Raw genomic sequence first — 13,831 nt, forward strand, 5'->3', positions numbered from 1 at the left:
ATGCCATTATTTTAAAATAAATTAATTAATTAAACAGTACTCGTCGTTTTTGTTAAGCTTTGTTTAACAAACAAAGTCATTGTCAGAATTTCGAAATCCTATGTATTCATAATAGATCATATCCACATCCTCTTCCTCCCGCCATGGCGTTTAAAATAATTTACTTTATATCAACGTATTAAGATAAGTTTGACGTTTTTGACAACATATTACTACGATATACATAATATGTCATATACGATGTTTTAATAGTATATAATTTAAATTCTACGATAAACCTAATAAACACAATAAATTGTTACATTATGCTCTAACTATAGTATAGATGAATAATAATTGCACAAAATCAAACAATTTTAAAATATTTAATATAATATTGTACAGTAAGAGAAGATGTGTTCGTAAAACGTAATATAATATTCGCTTGTACACTGTCGATTGATCACTAATAGATAGCTAAGTAAGTGAATATACATTTTAATATAAACCTAATAAATTCAAAATCTTTAAATCTTTGAATCTTTAAATTTTATTTCAAACTTCTTTTTCATCGAGATATTCTGATTTTTATATTTATTATTTATAGACTATTTTGCGTACCCATTATGGCATATCATTTGCTAAAATTATGTATTACCTTATACAATTTCAATTACACATTTTTATTTTATCACTGTAGTTGGTAAATATATTACTTAAACAGGCTATATTTTTGGTTATTTCCAATTATTTTAAATTATAACTATTTTTCGTAGATATTTTGTGGTCGAAGAATGATAATAAATATATATTAAATTGTCTTCGTAGAAATTCATTATTGTATGTATTGATGTAGCATAGCCGACTCGTGCGGTGACTAGCTTATTAATATATAATTAATAACTAATAAATCATAACTACTGTAATCGTATTATAATAATCTAGGAACCGTATTATTAATTTTCCCCTGGCTCTAAAAAACTTTGGAGCGGCTCTGTAATAATGAAATCTTGCGGAGTGTTATTTGCAATGAAAAATTGCTGCGCCACATCTGTGATTTTTTTTTATTAAAGTCTGTAATATGAATGACATTATGGGGGAAAAAACAACAATAAAATAATAATTTAAAAACAAATAAATAAAATCAACGATTTATATTATTTATAACGCTTACTACAAAAATCCAAACCGTATGAACACAGTTTAAATACACCATAGATAAAAGCAACGCCAATGTAATAATTTAATATTTAATGCCCGTTATTTTTATTTTTATTTGACCCATTAGCTGCACGTGGTGGTAGGAGACGAGTAGATACTTAATATCACCACATCCTCGCACCACCATACACAACTAGTGATATTCAAATTTAACTATCCAAGAACTATAAATGATTGTAATTAGTGTTGCCTATCTACGGTATATATTTTAATCTACCTATGTCGTGACGTTATTATCGATTGGCTTTAGGTAGTGATCGTTTAAAGTATTGTATTAAACTGTGCTATCCAAACGTGTTGTACACCCAAAGTCATACATAATATTATGTTGTACAGTGCACATGAACAAAAATGAACGTTGTACGTTTAAACGTGCATGACATTTGTGTTTATATAAATAAAGGAAAGGTCTACACGTAAGTACATTTAATATATTACATAGGTAGGTGTAATGCGATGTATATTTGTTTTTGTTTATGCACGCGGTTAGTGTATATATTATTATTTACAATTTAATGAAACAGGTACTATGCAACATATTATTTAAATTCGTCTAACGTGCCACCTATTTCTTTGACTGTGAAAAAAAAATTGTACATTCATCATGTAGGTAATACTGGAGCAAAAGGAATAACCATAAATCATTGGCGCAGAAATATGTTTCATGGGATAATATTGTTAAACTAATAATATGTCTTTATTTGTAATAATATTATTGTACTACGCACCAGTTAACCTACATGTGATTTTTAGCCCGTGTTATTGGCGAATATCCACATTCGTTTGTTCGATTATGTTGTGTAATCAAGGATAGTAAATTCCTGGAATCACAACTCGACGGAATTCCTTGAAATTCCATAGAACGAGTGGGAGTTTGCTCAAAATTGCAATGCTAAATAAATAGATAATATGTCGAAAGCGGTAGATTCTAGCAGAAAGCTGATACAAATTATCAAATGTTTCAATACGTATTTATAGTACTAACGAATTAAATTTCTCTGACATCTTTTTAAGATTTTCGTGACACACATCCCGGTCTGGGCATCTTAACCCTAGTTCATATTATATTAGCTTTTAATTATCTAGCAAATAGAACAAATAAATGGAGAACAATATAATACGAGTATATTATATTACATCATATGAATATTTTTTTAGTGTTTTTAGTGTACTTTGTTTTTTATATATTTGTCTCATTTCTCCCGAAATCAAAAATGTAGACACAGAAAAGATTTATTTTTTTTTTTTTGCTGATAAATATATTAACTGTACCTAATGATAATTAATTACACTGTACTATAGTTGAATTCTATAATATATTTTGAAATTATTAAAATGTATAATAGAATATAGTTGATCTAGGCTAAAAATATTACCTACCTATATTTTTAATATGTAATTCGTACTTATATTATAATTTGACGATTGATGATTTTGGTTATTTTACCATTTTTAACTAAGTTGTGAATTTATAAATGATTTTTCCAAATTGTAGATACTATTATTTACGGAGGATATCTTAAAGATGTATGTTAGGTACAGTATATTATATTATATTAATTCGTATAAAAGTAATTAAATTGTAAAATAAAATTCCTACTTTTTCAAAAATTGAATAATTTAAAATTCTTAATCGTTCTTTTATTTGAATTTAATCGAAAAATCCTCTAATGAATTGAAGCTGCTTCAATAAATACGAGCTTATTAGCAGTTTAGTCGCTATTATTTGTGGAAAAACAGTCGCGCAAATACAATTAATGACTTGCCATTAATATTGTAATCCAATTTTATGAATTCGTCTTTGAAATCGCTTATTATTTAAAGTGGTGTTATGTATAGTTACGCCTACAAATAAATACAATTTTATGTTTATTTCGTTACTCTAAAAATTTTGGAAACACATGAAAAATAAATAAGTTCTTACATGTTAATATATGAGGTACACACTTACAAAATATATTATAAATAAATAACGTTTGTTTTAAAAAAAATTAATAAAACTACCAACATTTATAGCATATCACGATGTTAGTTGTACAAAATGGGTCGATATCAAAATAGTAAGAAAAAATAAATAAATATAAATCCACTGATTAGTATTAGAACAAACATAAAATTAGCAAATTTTAGAAAATCATAAAAAGTACTGCCTTGGTTTACCTAAAACTATATCTCGGGATATATTGTAGACATTTTTTATAATTTTCATACCCGAATATTATATTTAAAAAAGTAAAACATTAAGAAATAAATTATTTTATATTATGTTATTAAATACGTTTTACAGAATTTATGTTATTGTTATATAAACATTTTTTTTCTTACAAAATATTGACTAGAGGCTAATGAATTCAAATTATTTATTAAAATTAAAATTATTACTAAAGATATTCATGATACAATATGCAATCATTTGAAACCTATTAAGAGTATGTCAGCATACTATGTGCTTTCTGCCTCTGACCTATGCAGACCGTATATAGTTATACTCGTATTTGCGTTCAGCAGATTAGAATATTGTATTGTTAGCTTAAACATAAAAGCAAATTAACCCGTTTTCTATCTTAAAAATTAAACTATAGAATATTATATTTGTGTTTTACGTTAGTTTTTTATGATATTTCAATTTCTATGCGAAATATATTATAAACTAATAAGTAATAATCATAATATTAATGTAGGTACTATAGGCAAATTCTATATTATTACACACGTAACTATTAACACCTAAATAAAGTTTTATTTTATTTGTACCCATTTTTTTATTTTCCAAACACCTTTACAAGTCACAACAGGTCGAAAACATCACCTGTATAGTTAATCGACTGGAAGCTCACCCATAAAACATTATTTCTATTCTATACTAAACCAGCAACAGACTAATCATAAATTTTATTTCCGACTTTTGAACGCAATCATTAATCGTCTTAATGAAGTTTACTGTATCACATCTTGCAACCGACACCATTAAACGCAAAACTCTAAGGAAAGGAAATGGTTTATTTTATTCCTTTTTCTTAGCGTTTTGCTCGGTTCAAAAAAGATTGGCGGTAGTAACGATTACAATGAGTAATTTTTAAGGTGTTTTTCTCGAAATGTATTATATACACTTAATTTGAAGTTAAGCTAAGATAGTGCAGTTTTATTTAAATCAAAAAGTTTTAGTAGAAACGACATTAACAGACGGGGTTTTTTAAACACGCATAATATAGTTGCTCCGGACTAAATATACTCATATTATATAATTATAATCCCCAATCAGCTGATCATTGAACACACGATTGGTAATCTAAAATTTTTATTAAAATGAGAAAATAAATCTATTGTATGTTTTAAAAAAAATTGATTGTATTATATTTTTATTACAGTTTTAGTAACCAGCAAAAAATGTATAAAAACATTCGTTAAATTCAGGACGCCTATAGGACATATTATGTTAGTATTTTGATTAGTTTATACATTTTATATTTGTAACATAATTAGTTTAAAAAAAAGTTACATTACATGTACCTATTGACTGAATTTTTTATATGTGTCTTGTCTGAATGACTTTGATTAAATGTATACATATTTAATTATTTAATTATACGTGTAACATTACTATTAATGTACTTAAATAATCTAAAAGTTGATATTTAAATATTAAATAGACAATTCAAATATTTTAATATTTTAAAACACAGACAGTTAAAACGATTTACAAAATATAATAAATGCAACATTTAGGATTTACTAAAACAAATTTAAAAAAATATTAAACCAAGCAAAAGATATATTATTGTGGACATTAACAGCAGGACGTAGATCGTAATACTGATTTATAAAACTGTTTGCGATAAACCTAATGCAGTATTTGGGAATGTGTTTTAACTAATATAAATATATACTATTTAAATAAACAAAAACTAACTACATTTAGATTCGAATTTAAAAAAGTACTTGAATCGATTGGATGTAAAGGTTGATAAAAAGTAAATTCTAATTAGTACCTAAATACCCACTTGTATTCAAATATAAAACGATTAATTATTATTACGCGTTAAAAATCTATTAAAAACGTCGAAAAAAATACGATTTAGTTCGATAACCTAACAGTTTTAATTGTTTTGCCTGCGGTGACAGGTATACAATATAATACATTAGTGATTATGATGAGTGTGTCCTGTCATAATATGCTCTATATTGGTATCCAGTCTGTTGATAAAAAAAAAAAAATAAATAATTTTATTAGTATTATATTATTATTATTATTTTTTTTTTTTTTTACAAAATATTTTTACTTTATATACTATTTTTCCAGATAAAGAGAATTCCGCGTACAATAATAATAAACTGTGTGATGTATACGCGTAATACGTATATATGATCAAAACTTATTATTATTATTATTATTATGCTGGACCAGTGGACCGTCAACATCGTAGCCGTAGAGAAAACTAAACGATAAAATGACGGCGTCCTTTGTGTGAATTGTGACAACGAATCGCGGCGACGGACGTGGTAATCGCGGTAATATAATGCTGTGCGCTTTGCCCCGGGGATCTAAATTATATAAAGTATAAACCGACTGCGTATAATATATATGTATATATATCGTTTAATTCGTAAGAAAAGAGTTGTTGCGTGAACGCCTACGATTACACGTATAGCGTGCGCTGTATAATATAACAACTACAACGTCTCATCGTCCCTATGAACGTATATGATATTATTGTAATCATATCAATAACAATGTTAGTGGGGGGGGGTGAAAGAAGGGTAGTAACCGGTAACCGGTATTATGGTTAGGTGTCATACTACGCGCGTCGTGTACACGGCGAGGAGTGGAGAGAAAAAAGTTCGTTCTCTGTGTAAAGAAACGGTATTTCAAAGAGAAAAACCGGGAAGAGGACGAGACAAAGGGAAAGACTTGCATCGTGGGAGGATTCGACGACGAGGTGAAACGGACGCTGAAAACATCGTTTAGCCGACAGCTGCAAGTTTGGTTCGAGTTAAAACAATATTGTATAATAAATTAAAGGGATGCCGTTTCAAAGAGTTTTGCGTCATTAAATCGAATAAAGCATAATATACAACGGAGGACATTCGCCCGAAACACAACCCTGTACAGCTACTGCAGTATAATTTACTGTATATACATTGGGAATATATACACGGTGATTCTTTGATGACGCTAATTCCTTTTTTATTAAACGATGTGCAGTTACTCGAAATCGGTTTTTTGGAATTTTTAAATATATGATGTACTCCTAAAGACTATATATTTTAAAATTCAAAGTGCTGTTTATAATAAGTACTGCAATTAAAAAGCACAATTATTCTGTTATCATTATTACCCCTTGCACGCAGAATTATATTGTTATGAGGCTGTTGTAATAATATTAGTGTTTGCTAAGTTTTAAATTTTAAATGGAAGGCTAAGGCTGGTAGAACAGCTTTGTAACGTGAAGCAAAACGGCAAGGCGCTCTGTATAATATGTTATCGACGTACCACGCACGTGGGTTTAACATAGGAAATGTATATATTGGTGCTATTATTTAACAATTTATATCGAAACCATAATATTACAAAGATCGAAGAAATATTTTACTCGTTTTCTATTCTGGTTTCAACCGGCTGCGTGGTATTGATGATCTAGCTCTATATATTATTATTATTATGCTATCATTACGACGGGGATTGTTATTACTTAAATATTTATTTAAATACGTATTAAGCAATGAAAAACCTACATTGACGGTGTATTTGATTGTTTTCAAAACGAAATGTGTTACCATACCTAACCGGTGTGTTTCAACCGAAAAAAATGAGTTATGGTACAACGTACTGAAATCGATTTTTTGAAACAACATAGAACGGAATATATATTGACCTGCATATCCTGCACACGAAAAATCCGGTGCACTTTTACAGGTAGTATTCTTAACAATTTAAAATGGCATATTATTATTACACTTTATAGATAACAAGGTGGTATTGATATTAATTGATTTTTTTTTTTATATTTATATGATAACTCAGAGGTAAAAAAATGTGCCAAAAAAAATCCCTAAATTGTATTAAAAATCCCTGATCAATGTATCAATATATTATAATTTCGTTTTGAATTTGAACAAATAACACTAATACAAACTCTAACACAGTGTTCCGTGATGAAGACGAAAAAATCGCCCACACAGCACTCGGCAACGCCATAATATTCAACCATTTCGAAAAAGTTAATCATAGGCTAAACTTTTTTTTTTTGTATTTATTTATTTCTAATAGCTTCCAATATCTTAAGACTAAAAATGAATTAACTATAATTTTTGGAATACTTAAGTTCACGTTAAAATAAAATAGTATAACATTATGAAAGAAATTAAAAATGGTGCCATAACCACCTTCACGTCTTATATAATAAGAAAAACAGAACTTGGAAACTATATACTTATTCCAATATGCTTATACCCAACTGCAGTCTTAGAGTAACACATTTTGTTGTATAACATAAGTTAAAAAGATTGTTTGTTATTCTTACGTAAAATTATACAATATTTAGTAGACTCTTAATTATTTTGTTTCTTTAACTCTGTACAAAGAATTTCTATGGTGAAAAACAAAAAGAAGCCCATTTAATTTTGACGTTATTATGAAGTATATTCAAAACCGTGGTAAACAATATTTTACATAATAATATATTTACCAACAGCTTAACGTTAATGTAAACGAATTATATTAACCAAAAATAAAACAACGAAGACTATAAAGCAAAATTAAATTAATGATGTAATATAGGAAAATCTCATAAGTCACATTTAACGCGCAAAATGCAATTTTATTTTGAATCTATTTTAAAAATAATCATTCGATTTCTATCGTTTTTTAAAAATCATACAAAAGAAATATAAAAAAATTGTTAAGACATAAATATGTGAATTAGCTTATGACGGGTATGTTAATAGATCTTCAATTTTCGAATGTAGTTTTACAGTATTCAGTGCATTTAATATTCTATTAAAAACATATTTTGAATTCTGAGCGAAACGATTATGTAAAAAAAAACGATTGTTGTGTGATCATATAATAAGTAGTAAAATCATGTTTCTCGATTTTAAACATTGATCTTTGATGATGGTATCTTCCTAAAGAATATTGTACACAAACATTTTTTAAAGAATACTTTGTAGTTTTTCAACATGAAATATTCTTCTTAATACTTTCCAAAATAACCAGAAAAAACAAACAATGAAGGTTTAAAAAAATAAAAACAATTTATAAAATAACGATGGTATAAAATATAAATATTATGAATTTATTATATACTATAAAATTGTAAACAAATATGTGTAAACAAATTTATAAATGCAGATAATAAATAATATGCAACGTTAATAAAACGTTCAAAAAAAATTTACTAGACTATGGAATTAAAACTAAAATCACAAATTTCATGAAACAACAAATTTGTGAATTTCGGGTTTCATAAAATAAAAGTTTCCCATGTCTGTGTAGAACCCATCTAAAAAAAAAACAAATTTTTTCGTAAAACCAGTTTTGGATAAAATCGATTTTCTATTTTTTAATTTAAAAACGAATAATGCATTTGTACTTGCTATTTTTTATCAAATGTTTACATGAAAATCTTTTCAACACAATATAATTATTAAGAAATTTTCACTTTTTTTAAGCTGATTTACAAACATTTTCAATTTTTAATTTTTTTACTATAATTGTCAATAAAAATAAATTCACTGAGTAAATACATTCAAAATTTCGAAAATTTACAAGTTATTTTGTATTTTAAATTTTTTTTTACATATAAGCTCCGATATTTTATACAAGACATTATTTTTTACCTATAACAAAATTTATCAGAAATTCGATAATTTTTTAAAAGCGTTTGGAGTTAAAACTTCTAATTCAGTATCATTTATTCCAAGCTCTGTGTTATTTACCTAAGTTATTTTTTACTAAATTTTTGTTTATTATTAAAAGGTTATCGAATGAGTTAAGGTAAATTTACCATTTTTATTCAATTATTAAATTTCTAAAATTTAATAAACCATAGTATTTTTTATGTAAAATATCAAACATTTTATAATTTTGTTTCTTTTTAACAGTTTATTTAGTTTAAGCCATATTGAAATTAAAATTATATATAAGTTTATAGAAATAAGTCCACAGTTAACTACTAATGCTCTGAGCTAGTACATAATATATACTAAATATGTATGTATATATTTTTTATATATTATAAAGGCACCATAATAGATATAGTAAATTTATCCAAAACTAATTTTATACTTAAGTTAAACGTTTTATTTTTAAATTGAATAAATAAGGAAAAAATAATTGGTATAAATTAGTACTTACATCTTATGTTTTTTTTTTTTTTTTTGTACAATTATGCATTATATATGCGTAATGTTATTATAGTTTATTATATAGGCCAGAGATCGACAACTGGCGGCTTGTTTACTATTTTTAATTGGCCAATGCTACATTTCAAATTACTTTATAAAAATATTAAATGTTAGGATATTCTTGTATTTTATTTTTCTATATTTATAAATTCTATATAATATTAGGCAATATTATGTAAATTGTGCTATAATAGTTTTAAAAAAATGTATTAGTCTATACTAGACCTAAAATTTAGAAAATACTAAAATTGTTTACATTGCAGCTGTAAAATATAATTGATCAATATCCATCCAGTCTCCTTCGAAACAATTTTTAATTATACATCAAATTGAGTACTTGATTATTATTTAATTTTTGGTATATTTTCCCTATATATACAAATTTATACATAAATACTAATATCATATAATAAATAAAAACAAACACATTATGTTGGTTTTAATACGCATTATGTATTTCAAAACCATTTTTTTTTTTGTTTTTATACTTATCTGAAACTAACTGACTCTAAAAAGTTATTTTCAATATGTTGTTAAATATTTATAAAAACATAGGTACTTGGTATCTTTATTTCATTTTATTTCAAAAGAGTATCCGTGACTTAGGTTATTAAGATAAACAACATTCACTGTCATATAATACTATAAATATGAAATATTTACCAAGACTACGATAACTTACTTATTTTCTGTGATGAAGTAAAAAGAGCATTATTTTAATGTATAACAATGTATAACATTTTAAAATATTTGATAATAATGATATAATTAGCAATACATTAAGTAAGTTTTAGTTTCATACATTTTAATTAATTAGTAGTTAGAATACACTGTTTTTGGTAGATATTATTTTATGGTAGGTAGTAGTATATTACACGTGTAAAGTTTTTTGGTAGTTAGAATTTTACAGTAGGTACATTAGTATCAAAAGATATATATCATTGAACCGTTGTTGTAGGTAACATACTCGTCCTTAATTTTTGGTTCGTCGCATGCATGAAATACTATTTTTAGTATATTCTTTAATTTAGCGTATTCTAAAACTTACTGAAATTGTGATAGAAACTTGAAGTAATTTATACACATTAAGAAAAATCTATATTTCAAAAACATAAATAATAAAATAATGAATTTGAACATTTAATCAAAAAACACATAACTTATATTAATATTGAATATCTATTTAAAAATTAAGAATTATAGCTTGTATTTTCAAGGTTACTAATTTTAGTTTTGGAGGTGCTAAAGACCCGCTTGTGCCCTCCTAATTATACGCATTAATTTTATAGAACTGATGATTACATATAATCAAAAGTTTTATTTACAGCTAAGAATGTTAATATCCCGGTTTAATTTATTCAAATATTTACAACCATAATGATTGATCTTAATATTTTCTAAAACGTGGAACGTACTTGTCTAAGTCTAAGCATATCGATTTATTGTTAATAATATATACTTTAACCTCGGATGAATTTCGGTGATTTATAAATTTATAAATTTATACTAAATAATATTTTATTATTAGATTTTTACTTAAAAAATTAACTTTAAAACATCATAACAGGTTTTTATCGAATCGTATTTTTATTTTTAATTGTAGTTTTTTCAAAAGGAACTGTAAGACGTTAAAATAAAAGTCACAAGTTGCGACGGCAAATTAAATTAAATTTAATCTGAATGAAAAATTATTCAGATTAAAAGTCTTTAGAAAACTTAAAACTGTGGAGTCTTGCAAAACTTTTTTTTAAATTTTATAAAAACGTTTTATCGGTGCTTTATTTTAAATTTTTAGTGCGTATATTTTTCTAGGACATAACATTCCTAGCCCTATTAATGATATCAGACCAAACTCCCCTACTACGGTCTGAAACCCACGTGAATCTTATTTTCCGTACGGCTTAATTAAATTAATGACTGATGTATAATTCCTGACGCTAACCCTACCTGTCTGTATATGTACACAGTTCCGTCATATTGCAGCTATGTGCGGTGCACCGTAGTTGGGTCAGTTGACGTGTATAGCTATGCGGACGAGGATGATGATAACGATACGACGAAAGTTCGGCTGAAACTCGGTGGCAGACGATCGTGATTAATTTAGATATACTTCAGTAATACCATCTCTAAGTTCGGTCTCCTGTGGATTTGGCACCGCGACGCGCGCGGTACTAGAGAACGGTGTCATACGCTGACGGAGAAGACTCCACCACAGTTGTTGTGTACCTAGCGCGTATGCGTAAGTACCCATATCAAAACCGTGTCAAAAACAAATCGCGTCATCAGCCGGTGTGGGGTAATCTGCATTTCCTGTATAATAAGAGAGACAGGGTGCAAAAAAAAAAATTAACTACGACATAATAATGAAATAACCGGGAATAGACCACCTGCCGACCGAGAAAAGACTACCATCAAGTGTACTCTATACATTATAATACAGTAATCCCCAGTGGCATGCCCAATCCCTTTTTTTCTGTCAATAATACAGTTGTTAAATGCTATATTTTCAATTTTTTAGATTTTTTCATAGAACTAACAGTGCCCTGTAAAGAAACACGTCTATTTTTTTTTTAGATAAGAAACCCTCTTTACTATAAACTATTTAGTAGGTAATTTTTCTAAAAATTTTAATGTATCAAAATCAAAATCGAAGGAGATATTATTGAGTTATTCAACATTGTATTAGGGATGGACCGGTTCTTAGAAAACTATCAATTCCGGTTCTTATCCGGTTCCAAAATATTCCTCTTCGGTTCTCGATACTGGTTCTTCTTTAAAAAAAAATCTTAAAATTAATACTATTAATTAATTAGTATACTGTATAATACTATAATATTAACACGCTTACGAAACACGAACAAACGCACTCGTACACACAATAAAAATGGAAAATTGAAATTAGGAATAAACAAGCGCAATATTATAAATATAAAATTTATAAATCATAATACATGAGTTCAATAGTCATTACCAAACAAAACATAGTTCATAATATTGTCACTCTAGTAATTTTGATTATCAAAGTTTATATTATCAAAGATCTAATATTACATCTATTTTAATTTTTTTTTTTTAATTATTTTAAATGAATATTATCCTTAACATAAACATTTCAGTTTCGTTGACTTACTGAAGTAGTACTAGTTCGAATTTTGAATTAAGTATATCAAAATGTTTAAAAGAATTATCTTTTTAATACATTATACGCTTTATAGTAAAAAGTGTTCTCATTTCAAAAAAAAAAAGTATTGTACAGGACATTCCTTAGATGATTAAAAAATCTCAATTATATAAAAATACGATCTTTACCTAAGTACCTATATTAAAAAAACATTTTAATCAGGATTTTAATAAATTCATTATAAATGGAAAATAATATCAATGAACACTGAGCATGCACAGTAAATCATCTTATATAGAAAAATATTATCAATAAATATATAAAAAAACGTCGTGAATGTCGTCTCGTCAGATTTTTTGGTATTTAAAATTTAAATAAAAAACTAAAAATCAATCGGATTCTGATTAACGCTGTACGTGATTTTATAACGCGAAATTTAAATATGGGTATAATATCTATATCTCATTAATATAAATACCTACTACGTTTAGTCATGGTCGTCTATCAATTAAAAGGATTTGGGACAAATAATTTTTTGCATAACCCCTAAAATAAATTAGTTTAGCGATTTTAGACCCCCACTCACCTCTTCTTGACGACAGACCTCGGTTGCCACTTGACTTGCCACTCGGTACATGTACTTTAAATGGTTTTTTAACAGCATGAAGATTTTTTTCTGTCTACTTTTGTGCTTTTGTTTCTTAATACACACTACCTACATTTTTGCAAAACACACAACTAATATTGTAGTTACTACATGTTTTTATATTGGAGTGTTTTTGAGTTCTACCATTTTTGCTTATTAAATATGTCGACCATTAATTAATTTGTTTATTCATGGGGCGTGCCAAGCACTGCTGGATACTAAAGAGTGTTGTCAAAATCAATTAAGACTTCCAGATACTTAACGTATTTACTACGTTATTGACTGACGTATTTACTGCCAACAATAAACAGAGTGAATCATCTAACATAATCACACCATTTTTTACTTTTATGATACAGTTATTTAAAATTTGATTTTTAAATTTTAAATATACTCAAAGATCTCATTTTTGAATTATTAAGATTTTTTATAACAAATATGTGAAGTGCTTTGTGAGT

At 26.6% G+C, this 13,831-nt stretch overlaps 1 protein-coding gene across 4 annotated transcripts in view; it reads left to right on the forward strand.

The window, feature by feature from the left end:
• LOC113548813 overlaps positions 1 to 13,831 on the forward strand; it is a 162,562-nt gene that overhangs the window by 112,185 nt on the left and 36,546 nt on the right. Inside the window, exon 1 of one of the 4 annotated variants that reach the window (XM_026949889.1) lies at positions 5,637 to 5,700. The exons of the other annotated variants lie outside the window; for them this stretch is intronic. The gene's annotated coding sequence lies outside the window, so the exon portion shown is untranslated. Of the gene's footprint in view, positions 1 to 5,636; positions 5,701 to 13,831 lie in introns of those variants that run through there. 4 annotated transcript variants of the gene reach the window in all.

The sequence above is a fragment of the Rhopalosiphum maidis genome, chromosome 4 (genome assembly GCF_003676215.2).
Source record: "Rhopalosiphum maidis isolate BTI-1 chromosome 4, ASM367621v3, whole genome shotgun sequence".
In the NCBI taxonomy this organism is placed as follows: domain Eukaryota; kingdom Metazoa; phylum Arthropoda; class Insecta; order Hemiptera; family Aphididae; genus Rhopalosiphum; species Rhopalosiphum maidis.